Raw genomic sequence first — 21248 nt, forward strand, 5'->3', positions numbered from 1 at the left:
AAGCAAGAAAATCCTTAAATATAAATATTCCTGAAAATTCTGTGAATAGTTTTCGATATTTCTTCAAACAGTTTAATCACCAAACTTACAAATTCGATTATCTTAAATCAAACCTTTAAGTTTCTGAAAGTCAGTATAAATTCCTTTCAAAAAATTTCCCTGAGAAAGTATCTTTCCAAAGATCATAAAGTGTGTAATAAAAAGCCACAAAAGCTGTGATTAATTTCCCTCTCATTGTCACAAACTTTCCCCACAGTAGTTCCACTCAAGAAACTTTTCCCCCAAAAACTTCGTGAAAAAGAAGGGAAAGGTACGAGGTAGTACCACCTAATTTTCCCGGAAATAAATTCAAACTGCATTGTCACACTAAACTTTACAACTTGGAGTGATTTTAAAAGAAAACTTAAATAAGATTTTCTCCCTTTCCCCCCATGTTCATATTAGCGCAAATGATGCTATAAAATCTTTTTTGGTGGAGCGAACTTTCTGCGATTCGCTCCACTAGTTGAATCACCCGGTTGAGTTTGTGATTTTATTTTAAGCTGCCTCAATGCACTTTTCCACATGACGTCATCGATGACGGCACGACACGGTGCTGTGTGAACTCTAGCATGGAAAGCAAAGAGCCAAATGTGAAGGTTCTATAAATAAAATGTATGCCGTGTGTGAGTAAATAGAAACAAGAGCATTTTGGTGGAATTTCCTCCACGGTGTGTGTGCAATTTGGCAGAGAGGAAAAAAAAATGAGCATGTGTACATGTTTTCCTTTTTCTTCCCATTTCCTCTGCAATTTTCTCAATTGCTAAATGGTCAATACATGGTAATGTATTTTCCTTTATTGAATATTTTGGCTTTGCAATTGCATAGAGAGGGTAATGTTGTACATTTTTTAAGAGAGATTTTATCCACATAGATACACTCATTAAATTGAATGGCTCTGGATGGTTTTCACTTTAGAATATTAATTAGGAAAATGCAATAGAATTTTAAATTGATAATTTGTAAAAAGCTTTTAAGCTTTCAAATACAAATAAAATGCAATGAAAATGGGTCAAAATAAATGTGACGGAAATTGGTAAGAATAGTTATCTATTTCCGCTCATTTAGTTGTTTAAATACTTTCAAATATTTCTTCTGCTTTATATTGCTTTCAATGTTGCACATAAATACTCTGTAGAATGTTACAGTGAAATGTTGCATTAGTGAAATGAGATAAATAACGAATAAACCCAAAAATTATGTTTAAAATTGATCTTAATTCGACGTGTTTTAACAAAAATTTCAAAAAGCATTAAGAATAACTAAACTCCTTTCCTTTCTTTATATTCTTTTTTTTGTAACCCCCCTTCTTTATATTCAGTTCAATAAAAATTCCCAGAATACTTTGAACTTCCAATTCCAAATTTAAAATTCCAACAGAAAAATCTTCTTTCTTGTTTAACATTTCCTTTTGATTTTTGCATCAAGGAAAAACCCAACAAGTTGTTCTACTGATGTTCCTTCCTTTCTCTAGCTGGGTGAAACCGCTTTCCTAACACCCCTTTCTCATACAGTAGTGGAGTAAATAATGTGTTATTCATGGGAATTTGGTGTTTGGTATTGGGAGGAGGGAGGGTTATAGGATAGAACGGGGGAATGTTGCAGTGAAAATTCAACTTGCAATATGAGATTCTCGTTCTGTGTTTTCTCCATTCGTATTTGAGCAACAACACTTTTCGTATTTGAATATTTAATTCACATTCAGTACATGATGAAAGGGTAGACGGGGCATGGGGGAAGCTGGGATTCCTCTGGAGGATGTGCGCTGTTGCATTGGAGGGCAGGCTACACATGCCACATATGCAATATACTCAAATCCCCATGATTACATTCGGGATTGCGGTATCCCTTCACATCCTGAAAAATCAATGAAGTCGCCGAGGTGAGGTATTCTTTTGAATTTTTCATCAACAAAAAAAAACCAACAAAATGCATAATAAACTTTCCGTCTGAGCTTGACAGGTAATTCGTGAGCTAAAATGTAATTTAAATGTATTTTTTTGCTACTATTGCGAATGGCTATGTGCGGGGGAAAAAGACGTTGAACATGAGAAATCAATCGCCAAAGGGTGGGATTGTAGCATGCACATAGGGGTGTATGTTGCGGGGAAAATTGCGGAGAAAGATGATGAAGGAAATAATACGTTAGGGAGGAAAATCAAGTATGGGATTTCTCTGGGAAAATGTCGATATGTATATATTTTTGCTGTGTCGAATACAAAAGGGATATGACGGTGTGGGAGCCCTGGGGGTGGGTTGGTTGTTGGTAGTATATAGTTGTGTTGGGATAACACAATAGAGAAAGTCTTGAAATGTAAATAAAGCGCATCCTTAAAAAGAAAGTTTTGATTACACCGAACCAAAAGGATCGTTTCAGTTTAACTTTCTAGGTAGATACATAAGATTTAAAGTAAATACTCAAATATTGTTCCAAAGATCCTCCTCAATGGGCTCTCCTCTGCTCCTCTTGACAATATAGATATCACAACACACACACAGTATTAAGTCTCTTCTCTACAAGATATTGAGTTTAATTTCTTGCCTAGCCACCACGTAAACAACCATCTTAACCATGTTGCCGAAGCATCAGCAAGAAAGCTTCCACACCACAAGTGCAAGAGGTTTAAATGTTACAAAAAAAAGTCTTTTATGGAGCTTTATTTGGCGGAAGGACAACAACAAAAAGGGGGGTGGGGAGACGTTTGCAAGTAGAACACGCGGGCAATTAGTTCTATCCTTTTTGCTCGTGATTCCCTAGCTTCCCTTTGTTTGTTTTCTACAGAAAATGTATTACATCGTATGTTATTTCATACCCAAAGACGGGGAGACATTCACAAGAAGTTTTCCAAGATTTGTAGCTTCACTACAAAATTGTTTGTTGGTCAATGCGACGTGAACAAATCACGCTACATTGCAAAGCAGCAAACTTACTTCTTGTGCACAAACAGATTTTTAAAGCTCACCGACGACCTGTGCACCCCTCGCGAAAGTAAATATAGAGCGTGAGACAGAGCTGAAATGAATCTCTGCAAACTTGAACTACAACACTGAGTGATTTATTTAGGTGAAAGAATCAAATGCGAGAATTTTGTGATTGAAAGAAGGTGGAATCACTTTGCAAAAAAAAGCGAATGAATATTTATACTTCTTGTTGAAGCTTTTGCTATATATCTACATACAAGGTATAAGTGTTAGGTGGGTAAGAAGATTAATGAGATAAGACGTTGATGGAAGCATTGTGGATTAAAAAAATCATTGAAATGAGATAATAAATGAAATGAGGGGAAATTAAGTAGAATTAAAAATCTCTCTCTCTCATTCATATAAAGCTCTTTTTATCAGACATATTTGATGAGGTGAGATATATTGAAAAACCCGACGTCTCCACTGATGATTTCTTGGATTTATTTTTTTTACATTGAAATAAAATGATTCTATAATGTGAGAAGTAAGTCAGATCTTTTTTCATGAGAAGAAAAACTCATGGAAGCGTTGGCAGATTTCCTGCATCTTAATCCACCCAGATTAAAACAGCTTTATCTGGAGCTTTCGACGCAAAATTGCGCGACGATCGCATCACAATTTTTGTGCTCTAAGGCCGAAGCTTCCGGAAGATTTTTTTTCTCCTGAAAAAAGCTTTGCACTTACTCGCCGGAGAAACTTTTTACAGGAAGTAAGATAAGCTATAAACAAATTTTCCATTTCTTTATCTCTTCCAAAATTAAGATAAAATAGGGGCGTGGCTAAAATCTTTAAAGGATAAAGCTCACGCTAAAAAACCGAGAAAAAACAAAGAGAAAAATCTATTAAAGCTTTCTTTGTGTTAAATTAGAATTAAATTATTTGACCCAAAATAGTTATGAGTTTGTTTTTTGATTAAATTTTCATCTCTTCTGAATATAAGGGATGGTCACGTTATTTTGGAAACTCTACAGGAACAAAATGGCTAAAATGTGAGAATTTCAAATAATTTTTTTGAGCACAAAAATTTATTTTCAAAATTGAAAATACTGAATTCTTATCAATATTTGGCCATTTAACAAGAGTGCAAGCAAATTTCGAATTTTTGGTTTCAAAATTGGTTTGAAAATCGCTCTTGAAAGTCCCCGAGTTTCCAAAATAACGTGACCATCCCTTAGTTATTTAAAATGTTTTAATTTAGTGTTCAAATGTTTTCTCATTATATTTCTGCGGATGAATAAACAATATTAAATTTTATTGAAGGTCACTTTTCCGGAAAATTTACTTCTGCGGTGCACCAACTATGTCCATTAACTCTCTCCACTGTGTATGATCTATTTCAAACCAAAGTCATTTTGAATTCTATTGACGAGCATAAATAAGCTAATTACGCCCTTGTGGCTTAGTGGTAAGCCCTGTGTGAGATCTGTGGGTGTAGTACTCCCTTCCACAGAGGCAGAGATTTGCCCATGATGATGGTAAATATACATACATATGAAGCATAAATATATAGCATTGGCAATCGCATATTTATATTGATAAATTCAAAGGGGTCGTCACATTGATACTGATGTGCAAGTCAATTTAATTCGATGCGTGTTTGTATTTAGTATCAATGAACAGAAGATAAGCGCAAATCTGTCGCTTTGAGCACGATGACCTCATCACGTAGTGTATGAAGTGTGTGCATTGTGTGTGAGACATTCAAATGATGTGCGGTTGGGAAGTTATGGGAGCATCGTGTGGTGCTGAAGAAAATTCATGCATCTCACCAATTGGATTAGATTTCATTTCAAATTGGCATGGCGAATTGTTGATCTCAATTGTTGACATTTTTCACTTTGTCCCTCATACTGAAAAAGCTTCACTACGTACTGAGGGGATGGGGGAGTGAGGGTGGAATTTGGGGCGCTCTTACACTGTTGCTCCACCACACTCTCTTAGCAATCATTTTCACATTAGAAATTCACACCGTGACTGCCAAAATAGCCCTGTTATTGGACTCTCTCTTCTTCTCTCCGTCAGAGCTTTTCAACTTGATGGGATTTTCTAAAGGGAATGAAGGGAAAATTCGGTGATTGTGACTTTGCAGAATGCTCAATGTTTGAAATAAAAGAGATCTCATTGCGAAAATTGAGATGCTGGAAGCTTTTTGTTTGCTATATATCGCTTGCTATATAGTAAAGTGCCTGATGGAAAAAGTTAAGCTCTTCCTATTAAACTTTGCAACTTTTATAATACCTCCCTAATCTAATTTTCACCCAAAAGGGTAGTGGATGCTGTAAATTCCAACACAACTCTTGCAAATTTTGCATTCTCTCACTTCCTGTTCAATCCAATTGCATCGTAAAGTAATTTAGCTTCCTTTTTTAACGGACTTTTTTGTTATATACTTTTAAACTTTTTCCCCGTCCGCAATGACTATATTTGTGCTCCTTGTGGTATATTCCAGCGATTGCCAAAGCGAGTTTGTGGTGCAAAAACATTCACGATTTATAATAAATTTCATCAATTGCATGACGCAAGGAGAGAATATAAATTTTAAACAATTCAATTCACACTTGAGGCTAATAATAAAATTCTGCAAATCACATTTTGATGAATTTTGAAGTTTTGAGTGCAATTTTGCTGTGTGATTGGGGTTAACGAGAACGTGAAAAGTTTTCCGCCGTCACACAATGAAAATGATCTGAAAAATCGGGCCCCATAAAACTATTCATTTTTCACCCTGAGATTCCACAATCTATTTTTTTTGCAAAAGGAACTTTTTCATGGGCAATTTGGCAAACGTTGTGGGAAATTTGCAAGAAAGTTTTTGATGCTAATAATCATAGCGTGGGGTTGATATCAACATAGACATTATACATAATGCTACTCAATTATTCAATAACGACCGGAAAGTCGGAACTGTGACCACGCGGAAGGCGAGGAAGCTTCAAAAAGGACGATGGGAGGCGGTAACCGCACACAGGAGTAAAAGAAAATTAATTGCAAAATAAGTTGAGAAAAGTTTTTCGCCAGGAGATACTTTGTTGGCGACACAGCGCCTTGCGACAAAATGCTAAAAGAGGCAGTTGATTCGTTTAAGAGGGAAATTTTCATCAAAAGCTCCCACGATCTCCTCCCTCCCACCCACCATCATTTCTCCTTTGAACTTTGCCACTCACCCCCAGCATAAAAGTCTCCGTGTTGGAAAGCATAGCAATAATAATAAAGTGTAACAATATTACTTTGCAACTTTTATGAAATTTGCATCATTATTTATGGAAAAAGTGTAATTGAACCCAAAGAACTGACAAAATGAGCGCTCTGGGAAAAGCATAGTATGTTATGTATATATGCACGGAAAATGTTTGAGAGGACGGAAGTGTTAAGAGGGACACATGTTGGTTAGGAAAAAGTTATAAAGCTATGCTAAGAGGGAATAAAATGAGCCTCAATTTGCCCCAGACTTCCCCTTTCAAGCAGGATTAGTTGAATTAGTTGGTTTAGTGGTACTTTCCATGTTTTTCATGAGAATGTTACACAGTTTTTAAAAAGTAATTTCATCACAACTGAGCTTTTCTTTTGCAAAAAAATTCCATCAAAAGAAATTTTTCTTTGAAAGAAATCAATCGAATCATCCGTTAATTTGATTTTATTTCAAAAATTTAAATTTCATTCAAAAAGCCTGATGAAAGAACGAAATTAATACGAATTGTCATAAAGAAAAGAAGAATGGGGAACAAGGAAATCCACAATTATTTCATTTGTTATTTAATTACTTCTTTAAGTAGCGGAAATAAAGCTTTTCCTTTGAAGAAAAGAAAACAGCAAGAAAGTTAAGAAACAACCAGTAAAACACAAACAACAATCTCAAATAATCCCCCATCCTTGAAATTCGAATTAAGAGCAAATCCTTCGCAAAGCTTCATCCTCTCCTGTCCAAAGTCTCCGTAAGTTAAGTCTGGCCACTTGTACGTGGTCATATACACTTTGGTATTTCTTAGCTCCTCCAGTATAGTCCGTAAGAAGGAGGAACTTGGCATGGAGTGTGTGTATGTGCGTCATTTGGGATGCGATGTGGGGGCGAGAGAAAAAGGGAAAAAGCAACTGGTGGTGTAATAATTTTGATGGATGGACATCTAGTCACGTGTACAATTTATTAATGAAATGGATGAAAAGCCATGCTTGGATGCGAAGGGAATTCCTCCACCATCTCTCTGCATGTCCGGAAGGAGAAACGTGCCAGGAAACACTATCCCTCCTCCTGCACTGAGAAAACTCTTTTGTTGTTCCTCCATAACCAACTTCCTTCGCTCTGCCCGAGACTTTTCCTCTTTTTCGAGGGTCAACGATAAATTTTGCTACTGAAAGTCTCTCCACCTTCTCCCATCTTACACCCCATCCAATTGAGCAACGTGTACAACATGAAATTGGCCACAAAGAGGCTATCAAATAGCAACAAGAATCTCTTAATTAGGAACTTTTTTTTTGCGACCGCATATAAATTATATCCCAAAGTTTGAGTGTTTGTGCCAATTTTGCGCGTCTGCAACTGAAGAAAAAAAAACTTTTTCTGTGAGACTCGAAGAGTTTTGTTTGTTTTGGAAGTTCAAGACCATAATGTCGTTATATATAGCTTCTTAAATTAATAGAAATATTGAATGGGGATTATTTACTTTGTGAACCCATCTCCCACTTCAACCAATTGAGTGTTTTTGCAAAGAAAGTTTATCGTTCAAGTACTTCTCTTCATTAATTGTGCTGGGATTTTCTTTTCAAATGTTCCTTGTGAAGATAAATTGAAGAAATGCGATCAAACTTTGTTTCTAAGTGCTTCTAGATAATAATTTGGAAATTTTTAGGTTTCTTTTAAGTGAATATAAACTATAAAATCAAAAACTTAAAATTACATTGGAGCTCCAATTACTAGAATAAAGTTACAAGGGTTGAAATAAAGTTTTTTTTTGTATTTTTAGACTAGAAAAAATAAAGTATTTTAATGCAAAAAAATCAAAATTAAATTATGGACTTGAGGAAAAGGAAAAATACCCTTGAAACGTCTTATGATTATATAGGACTGAGAAAAACTTTAAAAAAATCTATTTCCTGTGCTTTTCTTCCATTAAAAATTGAGTTTAAAATTTAATTTTACGTGTAAATTAAACAAAATTATTTAATTAATATTTCAAAGTATAAAATTCTCAAAATATCTGTCAGAAAAAGCCAGAAAACTTCAAAAAAAGCCCTCATTTTCCAAATTCCCAAAACAACCTTTAAAGCTGTACCCATACCTTTTGCTAAAAAGACGGTGTTCGTTGTTTTTTCTCACTTGCTCATTGTCAAATTGTATCGCGCTGTCACTGTTAAACAAGAAACGCGGTTATAAAACATAGAAATAATAAATAATAAAACATAGAAACATAGAAATAATTTATTTTTCACAGTTGAAATAAAATTGAAGAAAGTGCCTAAAATTGATTGAACAAACACCTCAATTCGCCTCAATCTGTGCCACTTAATTACTAACCGACAGGTGGCAATAAAGATGGATTGCTATCGCAAAAATTAACCATGTCCGGCAACAAAAAAGCCGGCGAAAAAACAAGCCGGTAAAACACTTTATACGGCATATTGTACGTGTGTTTAGTTCCATAAATTAAAACTCAATATACTGCCCTAAAGGAGAAAAAACAACAATTTGCTTTGTGCTATTTATTGCTACACTATTGGCCGCAATTAAAGCACCCCATAGTGTGCCCCCAGTGTGTGTGGATTTTATATATATCTTGATGATATGTAGATTTGTTTACCGTGCTGCTGAATACAGGAAAAAACAGAGAGAGAGACTAAAGTAAATAACTTTAGTCGTTGGAGCAATGTTTGCCATTAATTTAGTTGGGGAGATTTTTATTTTTGCGCGGGAAATTACAATTTTTAATTCTTCAAAAAATTATGTTTAGTCAGCTGAAAGTTTTCCCTATGTTCTGGTAGTTTCAGCGCATTTAGGTTGAAGAAGGAGTGAAAGAGGACAAGACGATTGACAGGATAACGACGTTACCCTTTCAATTTGAACCCCTAGAAAAAAAAGTTCTACAAAAATTTGAAAATCAATTCTTGTGCGACATTTCAGGCTCTCTTCGGGATCTTCGTCAAAACATGGACATGATTGTTAAAATCTGTGTCACAATTCCACGAAAAGGGGGTTGTGGATGGCATTTCAGAGACATAGGTATGGTTGAGTGAGGAAAACATCCATATATAGGGGTAGATTCAAACCGAACGAAAAAAAAACGAGAATTGGGGCTAAAAGGGGTGGAGGTGTCAGAAATGTTTAGACGCAAAATACAAACGAGATTAGAGAATTTAATTTTTGGCTCCTTTCTCTACTTTCTCCACCTAACTATACTCGTTTACTCACCCACCTACACCCCCTCCGGAGCTTAACTTTTAGCTGTGTTTCTATTTCTTTTTTTTTCTAGTTCTTTGTAGACCCTGTGTGACTATCCACCCTCAACTTTTTTGTGCTTTCTTTGCCCCTCGCGAGGGAGGGTTTGCTTGAAAATTTCTCACAGAGAAAACTCTCAAAGCCATATTTCCGGAAATCTTTTTTCCCTCAAGTTTTTTTTGTGTCTGTGTGTTTCAAGGGGATTTAGACATCTCACAGCTATACGAGTCCTTTGGCCATATAAAAAAAAAGTTTATAAATTATTAGGATATATAATTCCACAACTAGGTCATGAGAGATTATTTTCAACTACACACAAGAAGCAAAAAGAAGGAACGTTCTCTTTATTAATATTTCAAAATTTAACATCATTAGCAATGGATGGAGCTGCTATAAGTAATTGATAGCTCATCTACACGCGGACCGTTGATGACGACGTGGAGGGAGATTTAAATTACAATTTCATGAGAATTCCTTCATGTCACCAATTTCTGGGGTAATACACAAACTCACCCCCTGCCCCCAGCCCCACCAGCGTTCTGGGGGTGAAAATTCCTCGCTCTTGAAATTAAGTTCATCTCGGTACACAATGGGGATTTCCCACTGTGTGTCGACAGTTCCATGGGAAATCAATAATTCAGGCGAATTACTCTTTGGCGGAATAAATTAGCGTGTTTGAAAATTTGGGATTGGCTCGTTTGATGGATGAAGTGGAGGTAAATTGTTGCCATAACAGGCGCTCGCTCTATCGAACCGTGTCAATTCCACCGTGCGAATGGGAAATATTCATCCACGAAAAGTGCTTTCCATAACGAGATTATGGGGACTTTCTTACTCTCTTTTTCCCACAATATCTCGACAATTTTCTACCGTAGAATTGGGTGAGTTTGCCTGAGAATTTTTAATGCTTCCCTTGGATTGTTTTTCATTGAAATTAACGAATAATTAGTTTGATTTTTAGGGCTTAAAGCCTTCCGCGCTCCGTAACATTTTAAACAATAAAAATCACAAAACAAAACAAAGAAAAGCTCCCAATTTTTCCAGGCAAAATTTTCCAGACTTTACGGTAATTTAATTTTTGCATTGATGGGGGATGAGAAATTACCAGGAAGAGGGTGAAAAGGAAGAGCGAGAGAGGTTAAACAACCCACCCAAACAGCACATAAAGGGGGTGGTGTACGGTACAACTTCCCTCTCCCTATATATCCATTGACCGTACAAAAAGCATTAAAATTGCTCTTTCCATGTAATTGCCAAAAGGAAATTTACCCACAATAGACTTTTGTGAGAGCCCCATATCTCCCTTAACGATAGAATGGGATTTTCCCTCCAACAGGTATACACAATTTTTCTCAAGTACCTAATTAAGCGTAAATTGGAACAAAAATCGAAGGAGATTTATACAAAGTGAGTGCTATTATGGAGCACTTTGTATAAGAACTCAAAACGAAGATATAAAAAGTAAAGTTGATCAATTTGAATTAATTTTTGAGAGGTGAAAAAGCTTCACTCAGAAGAACATTTCGATTAAATTCAATCAAAGGACAAATTATGAAATTTAATTTCGATTTTTTTTGATTGATAAATTAATGAAAGTTTAATGACTTTCATAGGTAAATTAATCATAAAAGTAATATTGAATCTCAGTAATAAAATTGAGCTTCAGCAAAACTTTCCTTTAGAAGTTTTCTTTGTTGATTTACAAATGTTTTAAAAATAATTTCTCTGAGCTTTTAATTAGGAGAGATATATAGTTGAATTTTTTTTCTATCCAACTGAGCTTTGAATGTTTTTCTAAATAAATTCGTAAGTGAATAAAAATTCTCAAAACCCAGAAAAGTAAATTAAAAGTATCTCAAGGTTATCGTTAATACTTTGTAATCTTTTTCGCTTTTTCAAAGCTATAATTTCTTGTAAATTTTAATTTAAAAAATCTTATGCAATCAATACCTTTCTAGGATTAGATTCTTTAAATGATACGTTATTTATAATTTTTTTTAATTACCAATTAAGGACGAACATTTCAAAACTAGAACCATTCAATACTGGCAAATTTCCTTTTAAATTTAAATTGCTTTGTATGATTACATATTTCCAAAGGGAAATTATTTGAGAGCCATGAAATTTTCTAAATGTTAAGTCCTCTGCAAAGCAGCTTTAGGGATTTTTCAATTTACAACCAAATAATAGCCCTTTGATCTAAGCCTTTTTACATGCAATATTTAGGTAATCCTACGCGTCTATTTTCCTCCTCCGCATTGTCCAAATATGTACAATATATCCTAACAAATAAGCTCTATGGAATTTGATTTTTTCCCCTTTTTGCAAAATGAAACGCTTAAAGCGTCCTTTGAAGTCAGCAAAATCGCTCATTTTGCGTAGTGTGTGCTGCTCCATTCAGCAATGTCACTTTGGTGAGCTCTGAAAAACTTTGTAAAGGAGACAGCTTATGTGCTTGAGGGGGTATATAATACATGGCATTAAAGTAATTGAAAAAATTGACTGCCAACCTCTTGGAGCAGATTCACTTTATACGCCCTCAATTTCACTTTTTTTTGTTCCTTCTTTTAGAACATTTTGTAGGAATATATTATGTGGTTACATGTGGGATACTATGTATGTATGTATACGTATTTCAACAAATTCAAGCTTGGTATACGTTAACCTTATGTTTACAGAGAGGGCGGTATGTGGTGAAAAAGACACCTTTTTATGATAGAATCGTGAGGATTTTTTTCTCTTCTTCCCACTCTATTCTCGTTGGCAATGGAGAGGTGCTTCATTGCAATGGAATTGCGCGCGAGGATATCAATTTAGATGAACTCCAAAATGAACTGTTGCGGTGTGTTTATTTTTCTTCTTAAACATACAATAACACATGTTTAATTTTGCTTACTTCTCTCTACAATCTCTGGGCTAAGCTTAGCACTAAAAGGGATTTGCAGAAATAATACGATGCTGAATGTAAATATGAACAGTCCGAATTGGACGGTGTGTGTGTGAATATTTTACTCATTAGAATTTCTGTATGAATTTCCATTAAAAAGTTTTCCCTTTTAATCTAAATTCCACTAATTTTGCTCAAATAGTTGCATAGAATTTTCATTTAGTTTTCAAACAAAGTTAAGAATATTTAATGATTTTTTGTAAGTATGTTTTTGAGGGTATTTGTGAAGAGTTACAGTGGAGGCGCCTGGTATGATCTGTTGATCTTCTTATCAACTTTGCGTTGTCTGCAATCTCAGTATTAGTTCTAAATTCCCTGAAGAGACGCCAGAAGATATCTCATAAATATTTTTCAAAATTTCTTAGGAATGGGAAAAAGTAAAAAAAAAAATACTTTGAAGAAAATCCTTTCAAAATCAAAACGTCGCTAGAGAACTAAACGAAAAGAGAAGATGACGCAATTCTGCATTTTGCATCAACCCATTAAAAATTCTTCATTTCCCCACAAAATATATCACAAAAATCATTCACAGTGGCAGTTTTATTAACAACCACAACCTCCCACTAAACTAAAATTATGACCTAACATTTACCAATTCATTTTAGTGCATGTGCTCTCCTCCTAAAAACAGGATGTTAATCCTCGAATGTTTCACACACAATTATGCATGACTATGACCCACCATTACTCACTATTGCCCGCACACACACAAGTTTGCCAATTTAAAATGAAAATGGTTTGGGAATAAAATGTGAAAGGACCATAAAATTAACAAACATTTCCTAGTTTATATAGACCTAGCAATCATACACGGTGTTTTAACATTTTATTGTTGGTGTACTAAATCACCGCCAATGGCATAATTACCGGATAAAATCTCTCAATTCACATAAATTAGGCAATTTGAGGGGCAGGAATCATTTCATAAAATAATTACAGTGATGCATCGCAGTATGGAGTGATTTATTTTTAAAGTTTTTTATGATATTGAGAGCTTTTCTGGGATGTTAACTGAGGAGAAATTTTCTCAGTATGCCTTCAAAATCATCTTGAAAAATAAATTTCCAACAAACATTCTTTAAATTTCGAACAAAAAGTTCTAAAAATCGGTCTTTAAATGAATCTTTTCTACTTTTGTGAAAATAAAGTTTTTTTTTGCAACTTTTGTGCTCTCAAAGTCAAGCATGAAAATTCAGAGCGTACTAAATATATTACAAAATGAAAAATCGAGGTTAAAACAACAATTTCTGGCGCTCCAGGAAAATTCAAAAATTAACCAGAACTGAAAACAAATTGACGTAATACTGCGAGGCATCACTGTAAATTATAAAACAGGTAGTTAAAGTAGTTATGTTTATGCTTAAATGACCACAATTTCAACCGCAGGGATTTAGTTGCATTTGTACTTCTATTTCTATGTGTTTTCTATGGATGTTTGAAGTTTTCATTTTATTCTAAATCCCTCATCTAATTATAAATCTCCTGCGGGTTGCAATAGGAAATTATTTTAATGGAAAAGCCTGCAATGTAAGGGCTTAAAGTTATGCTAAAATGCACCCCTAAATGCATTCCATGTGACAGAGTTATCGTAGATAGTAGTTTTAAGAGCAACATGAAACTCAGAAAGTATTTTAATCTTCCAAATAGCAAAATGTATGTGCTTGGCATGCTCTTAAGGTTCTCCCTTTGTAATCAATCCCATGGGTGAAATGGTAGAGTTTGTATCGGACAAAGTATGTATTCAGATTGTGTGATGAATACGGTGAAGGAGTGAATTTTCGAATAGACAATCCTCGGGACAAGGATCCGTGTGCGAAGTGGATGAAAGAATGAATTGCTCACAGGATATTGTGAGGATATGGCGCTTCTGGGGGAGATTTGGGGATGGGGGTGGGTCATGTGAGAGTGGATGAAGGGATATCCGAAAAGTCTATGAAGCGAAAACAAACAGCATAAAGGGTTGGGGGTGGAAAAGAGAGGAAGTGTGACCAGCAAACAGATTCTATTTCCATCTTTTCAATCTAACCTCCCACTCCCCCATTCCAGCGTACGTGTCATCAACCTCCCTTTTGCGTGCCATACACAATCCACCCATTTTTCGTCAATCCCCATAATGAACAATGAGTGCCATTTTTATCCACCCCCACAACTCCCAACCTAACCAAAACCCCCTTGTGCAAAATATTTCGCATTATATACACGAGGAAACAGAAAACCATCGGATTTAAATATTCAATTGAAAGGGATTCGCACAAAAAAAGGTTCCATTGAAAAATTTATGTACACACACCACGCGGAGTACAACCGATTTATTGATATTTTTGGGGGCAATAATGGGCAAATTGCATCACTTCTTTTATTCATGGGAGCTTCACAGAGTGGATTTATCCGGATCCCAACCATTATTCCCTCGACAACAACAACAAAAAAAACTTACAAAGTTGAATGAGAAAAGCTGTGTTTGACATTTTTTTCTCTCTCTCGAAAAGAACCCGATAGGAATATTTTATCGTGGGAAAATGCAAAAGTTTCACAGATATTTTTATCAATTTTACAACATACAGTGATGTCACGCTGTATGAACTTTATTTTTCTAAAAGAAAATGTTCATTTTTTCTTAAATAATTTTCTTTTCTTCACCGTCATGATAATGTTTAAATGTTGAGTTAAATTGAAAGACTCGACTCGAAATGAAGGATAATAGAGGACGTTGTGCAGCGTGATACTACTGTATTTTTTATCCATGAAGAGAATCACAAATCCATATTGAGAATGATTATTTTTATCTTTATTTTTCCTCTTCAATTCTCCATCCCAGTATTCGTGAAAAAATAGGATGGAAAATTACACTAATTGAATTCTTCCTCTAAATGAACTTTTAATCTCATTTTGAACATCAAAGAACTTCCGGAAGTAATAAAAGGCATTGTGATGAATTTCCTTTAGGGAAACGTGGTAGGTACATATATTTTTAATTTGAGAAAAAGGAAATATCAATCGATTTTCCCGGGGTGGGAAATTCCGCAAAATACGAGGAATTTATCTTATGAATATTTTATGGGATATTCCTGGAATAATATTTATAATTGATTATCCATTATTGGCAAAGAAAAATATGGGAATTTTCTTTCTACGTACAGCTTTAATTCTTTAAGAATTTTTTCTTTAATTTTCAGTTAAATTGAGTGTTTGATATCTCAAAATTTAATATAAAATTTAATCAGTTAATTTTGAGAATGAAGAAAAGTCTACAAACATGAGAAAATGCATTCATTGTGCAAGCTATTGCCAAAAGGAAATTCGAGGTTGACCAAATATCTCCATAAAGTCTGCTTTCACGGGGGAGTTTCTTGACCACTTTATGTGAGTAATAAATATCATCACTATGCAGGATATTTGAGCTTATAGAGAAATGAGATTTTACTTCAAGCTCCCCTAAATTAGGATGGTATAACCATGAATTCCTATATTATCAACTTGGCATTCACATTATATATAGAGCTACATATGAATATGGTGGCTTTAAATCAAATTGCACAATTAGGGAATGAATATTGCTATGTATGTTCTAAGTGTGCTACATGTAGCGTATTTGATGCGAAGGAGGAAATCTTATGGTGTATCTTTCGAGTGAGGTGAAAATGTTCCCTGTAACAAGGGTAAGAGTGTAACACTATTGTTGGGGTTCATGTCTTCCGCTACCACGGAAGCTTCTGCGGTGAGGAAATTTAATTGAAATCTAAAGTGAGAGGGTCTCTGGAAATGAGGGGATGAAAAAAATACCAAGTGAGACAAAAAGCTCCGACACACCCTTCAGGCGAGGCTCTGATGGTATGAACATTTTCCATCTATCATATTATCACACATACACAGACACCACAAGCACTGATGATGATTCTTGTGGGCTGGAACTTTTGGAGGAAGCAAAGGAGGTGTGGGAGCTTTTGAATTTTATACTAAAACACGATCCGCAATAAATGTGTGTGGTGTATATGAATGTTGAAGAGGCGGAAGTTGTACGTAAAAGAGAGAGGAGAGACGTAATGGGAACCCCAAAAAGGGAGCAACAATGCCTCCTCTGTGTGTGATATATACACATGAGGAGCATTAGAATTGTATATAGCATGCGAGATGGAACTTACAGTTAGTCAAGTTTCGCTGACGTCCACCACTTTGGGTCTGCTTGAAGACTTCTTGTGAGCTTTGAACTTCGCACTTGTCATCATTATTTCCTTGATTATATTCTCGTTCCTCTACACCACCATGAGGTCTAACTTTACAACTTTCATTTCAAGTACTTTTATTTGCACTTTTTACCTCTTTTTTGCTTCTTTCTTCTTTTCGTAACTCTCAACACTCGCCTACAGGGTATGATGCTCTCTGGTATGACAATTAAGTTCTCACTTTTTTCTTTCCTCTGCTTTTGCTACTTGCAATTTCAACACACTAATTTCGTATGCTCTGGCTGTGCTATATATGTAGGTAATATATTGGAAAACTGGGTGAGTTATTGCATCGGCTGTTGTCAACCAAATTGGTCTTCGATTTAAACAATGCACCAAACAATAGCACGAGACAGAAATTGAATATTAGAGTATCCTCTCTTATGGCATAGGGTGTCCCAATTGATGTGTTTTAGGCGGGAAAATATTGGTTTGTCTAATATTTATCCGAATTTCTAACCAAACATTTTTACCATTACATTTAATGGGTATGAATGAGACAGAAAATCAAAAGTGTACTGAATTTATGTGAATATGTTAGGTTAGAAATCCGTGTAAATATTGGACAAACCAATATTAAAACAAAAAACATGATTTGAATAATTCCAGTCAATGGTGATGAAGCTTTTGATACTTTTTAAATATTTTTCTCTAATGAGAATTATCAAATAAATCTTAAGGTTATGATTTTTGCAATATTGATTGAATTTGGCGCAATTATTGCTCAAGCACATGCAGTTCAATTGCACCCCACTACAATTATTCATTTGAAATAATTGCAGTGTAATTTCCTTTCAATTCACATTTCGAGGAGCTTCTCATGCAACGCAATAATAATGTTTGGGTAATGCCAATAAATGTGACTCTGAGCAATATAAATTTGCCAATAAAACACCCGCAGACGATCACGCTTCTTCATTGTTTCGTGATGTAATTTTCTACCTCAATATTAAATCCCTCCAATACTATTAATTTACCCCAATTTTCCATCCACTTTGTCACTCAACCCTGAAAAAGGATTCACATCATATGATGGCATACATATGTATACAATTTCACGACATATATTCACCCCCCATGACGTATTACATATACTTGGATGTGCAAACTAAAAACATATTGCAAAAAATCGATTTTTCCACGACAAAAAGGTCACAAAAAAAGAATTTATTACCACGCGCCGTAGTAAAGTTTTATTTAGTCCACAATTTGGTTATAAGAAGCCAAGAAGTTTCGGACATTTGGAGGTATTTTTGGAACGAAAAAGTGAGAACATGGAACGAAATGGCCGGAGACATCATGTTGGGGGTGACCCCAAACATACGCCACTGGGGTGATGATGGTTTTGTTGCCCGACATCGCCACCCCCACGCCTCCCCCCGATCTTGCAACCCTCAATGGCACATTAATTCGACCACCAACATTTTTTATTATCCACATAGCTTAATTTTCGCTCAGTCTCTCCCTCCCGCATTCTCCACCCTTAGAGCCATATAGAGAAATTTTGTTGTTTGTCTCGTAATTATTCTTGTTATGTTGTAGGAATAAATAGAGAAAATAAATTTTGAGTGGATTAGATACACCGCCGTGTGCAAAAGCACAAACCCTATATACTCGCCCTTTTAGTAAACCCTCCCACATTCCCACACACACACACGCCATGCAGAACGGCTTCACCCCGAAAAAGCTCCACGAACTTTCATTGAATTATAACATTTTTATTGGGAGAAGGCACCGACAAGTGGAAAATATTCTTTGCCATTTCTCTCCACCATTTAATGGGAGATTTATTGTTTGTTGCTCAATGAAATGAATTTCCATTCAATATTTCGCTGTGTGCACGTATCCACAGCGCGGGGCAACACTGTGGCGTATGTAATGTGGCTTGTAATCATTTGAATTTGCAACTTTTATTGCCACTCTAGACCATGTTATTTTATGTGTACTCGCAGTCACAAAATATTCTTACTCGTTTTAATCTCAATGTCTTTTAAAGGTTCATTTAAAACGCCACACTGATTCCAACATTGTGTGGCATTTTAACGGGCACTTTGGAAACGAATTTATTACGCAGACATGGAGGTTTGATGTCTGTGAGAGGACAAAAAACTTAGATAGTTTATTAACTACAAAGTGTTCTTGGAGGAATTTTTATTTTGAGAAATTTTAATGTAAAATTCAATGAGTTAAAAGGAGTTTATTCATCGTTATTTGAGTCAAGATTTCATTCGAGGAAATAATTAAGACGCACGTAATGTTGTAAAAAAATTAAAAGAATTAAAAGAATTCGTTGGTTACAAATGCAAACAATGACGTCACTGTGAAACATATCAATGAAACATCAGCGGAAATGTTTAATGAATTTCATGAATCTTTAAAGGAAGTTTAATGAATTATTCTTTTTTATTAATTTAAAAATTTTTGTTCAGAAAAAAAAAATGTTTCGCCTTTTAATCAGCCAAATGACCTATTAGACGCGAAAGTGTTAAAACAGACACAATGGTGACGTCATTGTTTAAATTTTTAGCAAATCTTTACCGGTATCAAATTCAATCACTTCAATGGAAAATGAAAAAAATCTGTTTGACGATTTATAAAAAAAATATTTTGATGAATAAACTCCTATATTGATCTTTAAATTTAAATTTCGTCCTTCTCATTGCCTCTGAGTGCAACAAAAAGGCCCCTAAATACCGACAATACTACAACTTTTAGCCTTTTATATTGACCAATGTCTTCACATGATAATGATCTGACTATATAAATAAAATGTACATAATGAGTCAAGCTTGTAACGCTGAAGACATTGATTAATGTCTCATTGTTTCATAGAGCAGCAGAAAACCGCTTAAATGTATGTAATTTGAAATGTGTCATGCCTACAGTTATGCTCTTCTACTTAGCAGTGAATTCTAATGATTTTAACACTAATCACGACTAAATTCTAAATAAAAACGTGAAGAATATAGAATAGAATCTAAAAGAAAACTTTAAAAAAAATTCTTGTTTAATCTAGAATTAAAAATTAAAAAAAAAAAAGTGATAATAAATAAAATCTTGAAACTCCTTTCTTTTAATCCAAACCACCCTCTCTTTGCTCTTTGCTTTCTGTGGATTTTCTCGAGGATTTTAAGTCTAAGAATCTTCTTCTTAACTCTAAAAGTCTCCTTTTGAACATCTCAAGTACGTACAATATACCAAAAATATTCAACAAAGCTCCTCATTTTCCATTTTAGGAGGATCTTATTAATTTTCAGTGTCGCCTGTTTTTCCACGCTGATCCTTTCTTCCTTCCACGCGCATTTGTTTTTCCTTTTCATCCAACGGAAGCAACCACAAGTCGATTGTAAAATGATTTTATGCTCCCCCACCCCCACCGTTCTTGGCGTGTTTATGCAAAATTGTTGCGGTGAAAATGTTCGTCTCCTTGTTTATTTTCTATAGAATGGTGCCGATGGAAGCTTTTTTTCCCGGTACTCTCCGCCCTTCACAAAAGCTTCCATTGCGGGTGAGGGTTGAAAATTGATGCTCGAGGGTTGGATGCTCTCTAACACACATATACGCTTAAATATGCTTCTTATGAATAAATTAATAGGAATGGCACTAATTTGCACAGAGAGAAAAAACCCTGCGCATTCGAGGGAGGTACATACATGTATATCTACACGGAAAATAAAAAAAAAAAGAGATCAAGATGAGATGCGAAAGAAGGGGAATGAGCGAGTAAAAATTATCAAGTTGTGTATCAGTGGTGGCACTCTCAGGGTGCTAAATAGAATGGATAGCATCTCAAATTGTTTGTATTTTATTCGGTGTGGGATACCACGGATATAATTAATTATGTACCAAGCCAAAAGTGAGGAGATTTCTCTATATTATACAACACATATTGCTCTGAAACTATTTATATGGTTTCTAAAAACCAAAACCAACTGCGGAATACCTCCCCAATGCCATGATGTTTAATGCAGTGTGTTGTGTATGTATTTGATATGGAAAATTGGTCTGTGTGGTTTTCCGGGAAATTTACAGTGTACCCACTTTTCTCTGTAACCGTTGAATATTTTTCATTTGCTCGTATGATACTTCTTTTTTCCACCATTGTTTACATTGTATATCAATAAATGAAATCACTGAATTAATTATCAGCGCACAAATAATTCCATCAATTGGATGAAGAGTGGAAAATACATTATTTTTAATTAAAAAAAAAGCAAATGAAAATTTATATTTTGGACCGGAAGTCTGTTGGAATGAGGCTTGATGCCAATTTTAAAAATTGACATTGCGTTTTAATTCACGAAGCTTATGTTAATTTAAACTGTTTTTAAACTTCCAATTGTATGGATTTGTTCAATTTATTTTTTTTTAAATAGCTTTTGATGCTGGGAAAAAAGTTAGTACGAGATAATTGTAAAAAATAAAAATATTTGGGGTTTAATTAGTTAGTTTGTCAGTTCATTCATTGATCAATTTATAAATTAAAAAATTAATAGACAAAAATTAAAGAGAAAATCAAATTTTGTAATTATGATTGCGCCAGAATATATGCAATTTGCCGTATTGTCTTCATATGATTAAAAAATTTAAACAATATAAAAAAATGAGTCATTCTATGGACCACAACGTCTATACTACATAGCAATAC

The 21248-nt window shown here is 34.8% G+C and overlaps 1 protein-coding gene across 15 annotated transcripts in view; it reads right to left on the reverse strand.

Annotated features, from left to right (window-relative positions):
* Positions 1-21248, reverse strand: part of LOC129793612 (potassium voltage-gated channel subfamily KQT member 1) — a 151115-nt gene that overhangs the window by 70062 nt on the left and 59805 nt on the right. The window contains exon 2 of one of the 15 annotated variants that reach the window (XM_055833759.1): positions 16520-16847. The exons of the other annotated variants lie outside the window; for them this stretch is intronic. The gene's annotated coding sequence lies outside the window, so the exon portion shown is untranslated. The remainder of the gene's footprint in view (positions 1-16519; positions 16848-21248) is intronic. 15 annotated transcript variants of the gene reach the window in all.

This window comes from Lutzomyia longipalpis, chromosome 3 (genome assembly GCF_024334085.1).
Source record: "Lutzomyia longipalpis isolate SR_M1_2022 chromosome 3, ASM2433408v1".
Taxonomy (NCBI): domain Eukaryota; kingdom Metazoa; phylum Arthropoda; class Insecta; order Diptera; family Psychodidae; genus Lutzomyia; species Lutzomyia longipalpis.